Source organism: Saccostrea cucullata, unplaced genomic scaffold, assembly GCF_032062105.1.
Source record: "Saccostrea cucullata isolate Sc308-1 unplaced genomic scaffold, CSIRO_AGI_Scuc_v1 ctg6825, whole genome shotgun sequence".
Classification (NCBI taxonomy): Eukaryota; Metazoa; Mollusca; class Bivalvia; order Ostreida; family Ostreidae; genus Saccostrea; species Saccostrea cuccullata.
In genome coordinates this window covers 1-8641 of record NW_026928154.1, presented here as the reverse complement: position 1 = coordinate 8641, position 8641 = coordinate 1, and the positions used below count along the sequence as shown (strand labels likewise).

The 8641-nt window shown below is 33.2% G+C and overlaps 1 pseudogene; it reads left to right on the top strand.

Annotated features, from left to right (window-relative positions):
* Positions 1–294: 294 nt before the first annotated feature.
* Positions 295–7214, top strand: LOC134276607 (dnaJ homolog subfamily C member 2-like; annotated as a pseudogene).
* The last annotated feature ends 1427 nt before the right edge of the window (positions 7215–8641 follow it).

Below are 8641 nucleotides of genomic sequence, written 5' to 3'. Positions count from 1 at the left end.
GCTGCATAAAAAATTCCTTGCCATTCCGTCTGAGGCTCACAGATCCACCCTCGAAATGCTTGATTTTCTGAGTATTTGTGTTCAAGTACGTAAGTATGAGAGAAGTATTCTTTCCTATTAAAAAAAATTATTTTAGAAGCAAAAACTTATGCATATTTATTTGTCAATATCATCGAAAAATGGACAGGATCTGACATATCCCATACTTTTAGATCCGCGCCTTGAAGCTAATTTGCAAATTCAAATCCCGATCCCGAGGAGAAACATCTTCCGGTAAAATTGTTTTGGCTCACATGTTTTACACTGCATATTTTTGTCGGCACGTGTTTTTTCAATATTAAGGAGGACCATGTTTCTATTACCTGCATCGGATGATGCTGTAACATCAGTTTTAGCACCTTTTTCAGGTAATTTTTATATGTTTGAATCCCATTGAAACATTTTAAGATGGTGATTGAAATTCGAGGAATTTCGAACCGTGTTTTAAAGTCTTCGAGTAATGCCATTACTAATGGAGTCAGAAAGCTTACTCTGTGTCATTAATTCTAGTAATAATTTTAAGAACAAAATTAAATAACACACATTCAACATTTTTCTTTTTGCTGTCAATGAACAAGATCAAAATCTTTATCTAATGCAATCATTGTCACAGACCTGTGTAAACCATTGAAGTTTAGACAGGTCCAGTCCATAGACTATTTCTACCTACGTAGCTGTTAATAGCTACCTAGGTATCTAAAGCTACCCAAAGTAGCTATTTCTACCTACTTTCTGCTTTACGTGCATTTTGTGTGGCCAAGTGCAGGAACGGCGCAACATGTTCAGCACAAACTTTCTTGATACAGTCATACTGATGATGGATATATATGACAAAAATTTGGCCTAAAAATGATAACCTCGTATATTATCAATTTTGCATAGAAACTAATGTAAAATTGCAGATTCAGGAAGTAATCATTTTTTGGCGAAAATTTTTATGTTATTCATCATTAGTGTGACCGTATCAAAAAATATAGTATTCACCATGTTACGCTGTTTGGTCTTTTGGCCGCAAAATGTAGAAAATATATAAAGTTGGTAAAAATAGCTACTTTAGGTAGCTTTAAATACCTAGGTAGCTATTAATAGCTACGTAGGTAGAAATAGTCTTTGGACTGGACCTGTTAGAGTTAGACTGTCCTAAAGATTTTGTAGACCATGAAAAATGACTTATTATTATAAATAGATACCTTTATGAAAACTGTTATTTTAACAGCACCAGTAAAAGTCTCGTTCGAGCCAGCTGGACGGTGGTTTGAGGCGTTATGTTTACGTAGACGTCACAAGCATTCGCTGTCGTACCACTCACTGCAGAGCTCCAGCAGCGAAGAGAGTGACCATGAGGAGATAGAAGAGGAGGATAACTCAGCTTTATTACAGGGACTCGACCCCAAGGAGTGGAAGGTGGGGATAAAGTTAGATCAGTTCAGTCACAGGGACTTGTCATAACTTATTTGTCTTGTAAAATATATTATAGCGTAGGGGTGGTAAAAAAAAAAAAACAAGGCAAATCATGACAAGACACTGTGCTTCAGGAATAGCTGATTATTTGCGCCATATGTGGCTGGAATTTTCAAGAGTAAATTGACCACTCATTTCCATATATGGATTATAAAAATTTCTTAGAATCAACTCCAGTCTTGCCATGTTACTTTAGCTTTAAAGAAATGTTAATATAAGACAAAAGAAAAAATTTCTTAAAATATTGCAATAAGTAATATGAAGATTCACTGTATTTCTTTTTTATAGCAACAAGACCATTATGCTGTCCTAGGGTTAAGCAAAATTAGACATAAGGCCACAGAAAACCAGATCAAAAAAGCTTGTAAGTAAAATGTGTTCCTGTCAGAATGCTTTTTAGTAGGGGTGTGCAATATTACCGGTATATCGGTATATTGCGGTATTATCCACTACGATAATATATCGCGATATGAAAATCAGATACCGGTATTTCACGATATTCATAAAAATATATAAAAACCTCCTTTATTGTAGAAACTGTTAAAATTAAACTGGAAACTTCTAAGTCTTTTTCTTTCTCGTTGAAAGAATTCTTCGTCAGTTTCGTTCGGGAGAGAGAAAGAGAGGGAAGAGAGAGAGAGGGGGTGGAAGCTTTTAATTCACTGTTGCAGTTTTGAATATCTTACTTTGAAATAAAATTACCAATTAATAAGACTTTAAAATAAAATTTATAAAAAAGAAAATATATAAAACATTTTTACAGGGTGTATACCATATGCATTGCGGTTCTCAAAATCTCGCATTGAATCTACACGATCGACATCGCGGTGAAATGTCAAGTTCAGTATACATGTACATATTACAAGTAAATGGTCATCCATGTTTTCACTTGTAGCAGTGTTGTTTTAATTATTTTTAATAACTTTCATGCCATTTTAAACACCTTATGCTATAGCAGGAGCATGTACATATTAAAACAGGCCATTTTCTGATTGTACGTCTACGGTCTTGATGTGAAATTAGGTCGGGTCAGACTAAATTACCAAAACGCACGAAAACAGGTCACAATTTCTTTCTGGTTTTTTAAATTTTATTTTGTAACCACAATAAAATTATTTTCATATAGGCCTAATATGTATATTGTTTTAATCTTTAATAACATTTTATGCTACTTCATTAACAACCCCCCCCCCAAAAAAAAAAAGAATTCAATGAAAAAAGATTATATAATCTGTAAAAAATTTTATTCCAATGTGAAAATTCTCCAAGCGAGTTCATCTTGTTTTACTATTTTACCTGGAATTTGATTAAAAGTAAAGTGTTTATTTGGTGTGCAATCAATGTCTTATCCCTCCTCCCCCTTTTAAACTTAAAGATAAATTCAAATAGTCTTTGAACTTGACAGCATTTCAAACATTCTACTCAAATTTATTATTGATAATTAATCTACAATGTATTGCAATATATTGCAATAATCAAAGTAAAATATTGCAATATATCGCAATATGGATTTCCTTCGCAATACCCAACTCTACTTTTTAGTCCATGATCAGAATGTATATCCTTATTTACCCGAATTTTTCACTTTTATTTGGAATATCTCAATCATTCACCAACTGTGGTAGCAGAAATTACATGTATATTTAAGGTTTAGGAAAGAATAGGAATACTTACATAAATTTTCTTGCTGTGCTTTACAGATAAGAGTATGGTATTAAAACACCATCCAGACAAAAGGAAAGCCAGGGGGTTAAAGGTCGGAGACGGAGAGGATGATTATTTCACATGTATTACACGAGGTATTGAAATCATATGGAAAGAAAAAGTTGCTTCTTTGAATTAATTAATAATAAAAATCCTTTGTATTTGTGATTTTTTTTTTCTGTTTTATGGATTCTAAATATTGCAGTTTAATATGTTCACAAGTTATTCAAATGTTTCTTATTTTTCAAAGAAAGAGAGAGAGAGAGAGAGAAATTTTCATTTATTACATGTAGTACTTAAAAAAAACTTTGGAATTAATTAAGATTTTCATGTTTATCTGGCTTCTCAATTTCATGTACTTAAAACATTAGAGTTTGCAGGATATTCTTTGATTAAAATAATGACTCCAGCTGTTGTCTATATTTTTAAAGCTTATGAAATTTTGGGAAACAAAACAAAGCGTCGATCTTATGACAGTGTTGATCCCCAGTTTGATGACGACGTGCCGCCCGCTGATGACGAATCAAAGAAAAATTTCTTTAAAGTTTTTGGTCCAGTTTTTGAAAGAAATTCAAGGTATGTTTTTAATGTGCTCTCACTTATATGCAAAATATAAAGCCATATCTTGAACAGTTATTGACTAATTATGAGGCCACAATTCATTTATTTGTACCTTTTTTTTAAATTTCAGATGGAGCAACAGAAGGATAGTTCCAGGTCTAGGAACAGACTCCCACTTCTATTGAAGATGTCAATAAATTCTACTCATTTTGGTAAGGGGCACTATTTACAGTATCTTGTTCCACATCTATAGAAGATGCCAATTAGGAACACTGTTTACAGTTAATTTAGATTTCTATTGTGATTTTGTGATATTTAAGCAATATTATTTTTTGAAAGATATAGTCTCATAACTGCAACAGTGTGTGCAAAAATAATTCATCTTTAACCTATTTGACCCCATATCCATGTTATGGTGTTTTGATTGCCATAAATTTCCATACACTTTATATTCAAGACACATATGTAATATAAATATATTCCTATAAAAAGGAACAGGCAAAATGTCATCGTGCAGGTTTGTTCAAACATATGGAGAAATTCAGTGTGATTGTTTCTTCATTCTACGTAACCTTTCAAATGTTTTGATATAATGTTTTATTTCTGCTCGGTAACAGGTATGACTTCGATTCCTGGAGAGAGTATTCTATTTAGATGAAGAGGGAGAAGGAAAAGGGAGAGAAGTAAGTCTAGTTATATTAATTCTATTAATTAAAAATGTGTCTTATTTTAAGAAAAAATCATCAAATGAAATGAATTTACAGCATATAAACTAATACACCATGGGTAACACTTTATTGTTTTTAGTCGTGAAGAGAGAAGGTGGATGAGAAAAAACAAAACAAAGCAGCAAGACAGAGGCTAAAAAGGAGGAAATGGCTCGGGATCAGACAGTTAGTAGGTCAGTATAGTTAGTGGTTCAGTCCTATCTTACCTTTATTGGGTCAATTGTATCAAACAATGGATCAGTAGTATGTACTGTACACTGTATGTACATGTAAGAGAGTTAGTGAGTTAGTACATAAGAGATGTTACGTGTAAAGCAGACTTTAGAAATTTCTTTTTTTGTTTAAGATTTCAAACCTGTGTGAAGTTTTTTTTAAATGCCTGTTAATAACCTGAAATTACTGTGATTAAAACCAGTGTTTATTATTCAACCCAAAAGGCAAAGAAATCACATTGTTTTAAAGATTTTATTCAGGAAATTTTAATAAACCTGGTATGATTTACATGTGTTAACAGATAATGCATATGCCTGTGATCCCCGTGTGATACGATATCGGGAAGAGGAGAAGGAGAAAAAGGAAGCTCAGAAACGTGCCAAAAAGGAAGCGGCCAGACAGAAGGCCCTGGAGGAGGAGAGGGTGAGAGGCTAGCAGAAGGGGGGGGGGTAGTGAGGCAGTAATAGGAAGGGTGCATTGAACATTGATAGACTTGGAGAGGGAGGATTACAATATCAGTGTGTGTAGTTATGAATAGGGCAAGAACCTGCAAGGGGTGGGAGTGGGGAGGGGGGGGGGGGTTAGTGAGGCAGTAACAGGAAGGTTGCATTAGAGACTGAATTACTAGGAGGGAGAGGCTTATAAAGTCTTGTGTGTGCAGTTTTGAAGAGGGCAAGAATTTACTTTCAGTAAGTGTTTTATTTAAATTAAACTCAATTATTTTCACTGCAACACTCTGAAATCTTATCAGATAAAACAAGAAGCTTTAGAAGAGGAAAGAAAGAAAAAAGAAAAGAGGAAGAAGAAGCAAAAGCTCAGGTGAGTGTCTAAAAAACTACCACCCTCAGCCACACTAAACATGTGTTTAATGGATGTTTAAACTTTAGGTTATAAATTACTTTATGTAAATTTTTTGTACTCGGAAAAAAATTAATATTCAGAGCTAGTTGACGGACTTGGCACTGATGGTAGTTCTAGCTATAGTTGATGGAAATGGCCACCTATTTACAGGCCACATAAAAATTGCCATAAAAGCATAATGTAAATATATATAATAAAACATGTCAAAAAAGTATTTTAATTGTATCTTGATCCTCGTGTAGTATTAGTTTCATTTTCTTTCAATAGGCTGCAATTGCCAAAAAAGAAAAAGAAGCACAGAAAAAGTTAATTAAAAAGGAGCGCAAAACACTGAGAACAGCAGCAAAGGTTTGTGTCTATAAGTAAATCTCCATATACATGTACTTATATAGTAGGTAGTTTTTCTTCAGTCTTTAATTATTAATTAATATTAGGAGTGAATTCCAGGTAATATTCAAATGCTGTAATTTTGAATATACTAAAATAAAATGCAAGTATCTTGGTGAAAATTCTGCTGATTTTTTGTTTGACAGGATATGAATTATTTCACTGACAAAGAAGATGAGAGGGTGACCAACATGGCAGATGTAGAAAGGCTGGCCGACCAACTGTCTCTCTTAAAGTAATATTATACACATAACACTGTCATAGTGAATCTACCTATAATGAATTCATGATTATAGTAAAATGATTTTCAATCCTCAAAGTTTTTAAATGTGTTATGAACACAATGAATATAACAAGTTAGGTTTACATGGTGTTTGTTGTGATGGACCCTGCTGGCCCTTTTGCAGTATGTATGTTTCATGTTGTTATGCCAGATTAAGGAGACCATTAACCAGGTTTACAGTAGATTGTCATTGGTATCTGTCGTCTTTCAGGTTGCAGTCGTTAAATGAAGCCATGGCTGCAGATGGGGGACAAAAAGCAAAGGAGGCATTTACCACAGCAGTCAGTAAAATTAAACTGTGTTTACTTTGACCATAGCAGTCATTAAAAAAAATGAAATTCAAAATTGAGTCCTTTTTTTCTGATTCCTCATAGTCACAGTTAAAAACTTTGTTTTAAATTTGATTACTGTAAAATCACATATTTTCAAGGGTGAAATTTTAGTGGTTTGAGGGAAATATATTGGTTCATGGCCATTCGATTTCGTGGTTGAAGAATTGTTCAGTAGTAATATAAATGAAAAAATGCATTTTGTGGTGGACATAAAGGTCTGTTCATATGACCTTGAAAACTATGAAAATTAGACCCCTTTGAAAATTAGTGATTACACAATATTCTGTGACCCACGGAAGATGGTGTCTATTAAAAGAGCAGTTTGTAGAAAATTGCAAACTTTTTTGAAGTTTTGAAAAATAAAAGCTGTCTGATACATATTTAAGTCCAACAGTGAAACTGTTGTGCCAATGTTTTTATGTATGTGTGTAGGTTGAAGAGTTAAATAAACAGATAGAGGAAGAAAAACAGAAGCACCTGGAGGCCGCACAGAAACAGTCAGGGGGAGATAACTCACAGGGGTCTAAAAAGACGTGGCTGGAATCAGAGATCCAGTGCATGATTAAAGGAGTCAATCTGTTTCCCGCGGGGACAAGGAGAGGTACAAAAAATAAAGTTCACATTGGTCCATTTTTGGCCCTGTGAATTTCTGAAAAAATAAGAACTACTCAGTTTTAGTTGAAAATATGTTATATTTCACTTAGACCCTTGGTGACTTCTTATCAAATAAAAATGACGTAATTTTTTTCTCTTGTCTATGTCTTATGACGTCATGAATTTTGTCATTTTCCTCAAATCTTGAAAATTTCGTTAAAAATGACCAAAAATTTAAGCTGTTTTTTAATATTTTGCATAGCCCCCAACCTCTGATCTAAAATGTTGAGTTATATAATGAAAGAACTGTTTTAGAAGATTCTAATCCATGAAAGAATTTTTGGATCACAGGGTGGGCTCATATTTTTATTAAAAGTTAAAGATGCTCAATTTCACCCATTTTCTTCAAAAATCAAGAACATTGCAGTTTCACAATGCTTGAGTTTCCAAACTTGGACTCTCAGAGGAAAATTTTTTATAGGATATGAAAGCACTAAAGTCTCTACTTTATGTTGATCATCGAAATAGGACATAAGAACTTGGTCGGTTAATTAGTATATTGACGGGGCCATTTCATGGAGTATGTGAATCTACCTCTTTATAGCAATAATCAGTGATAATAGTCTCATCTAGCCTGCTAAGGAAATGATAGTCATAATCAGCTCAAAATTAACAAAAGCAGTCTTGTGTCTATTTTTCACATGGTTTCTTTGGCATCTTTATTACTACATGTATAAACCTACTCAGTGTACTTTAATTGTTGAAACAAAGTAGACAATCTTTCCACATAAATTCTTTTTCTTTTATATTCGTAAATTTTTAAAACCTTGTATATTACATCACAAATTTAGTTAAAATGTGCATTTTTTAGGCAAAAAATCTTACCTAGCTAAAATTTCAAATTTTAATTTCAAAAAATTTTATAGAATTTTATAAAAAATTTCATATTTTTATTTTCTTACCCCATGGGTCTCTTACCCACAAATTAACATCCCCACAAGAAAACTTAGTCAAAAGGATGGATTCATCAAATCTTTTGTGTATGTACAAACTATACACAAATTACATCCCTGAATATAAACCAAAAATTTTTTCTTGCCTACTAACATTTACACCCCAACACCTTCATCTACAAATCAAAATGATTTTTTTAAGTATCATATTTAAAAGCTCACTCTGTATCTTATTGTTTTTTTTAGCTCTACTGGTCAGAGACCAGAAGAGCTTATGCGATAGTAATGCGTCCGGCGTCCGTCCGTCTGTCCGTCTGTCTGTCTAGCTGTCTGTCTGTCTGTCTGTCTGTAAACAATCTTCTAAATGCTACTTCTCCTACAGTTTTGGTCCAACTTTAATATAACTTGGCACAAAAGTAGACTACACTAAGGTACATAATTCTGTGCATCGGTTTTAGATTTTGATAAACGGTGTTGCCATGGTTACTAAAAATAGAAATTTCTATGAAGTTCTTTCAAAATGCT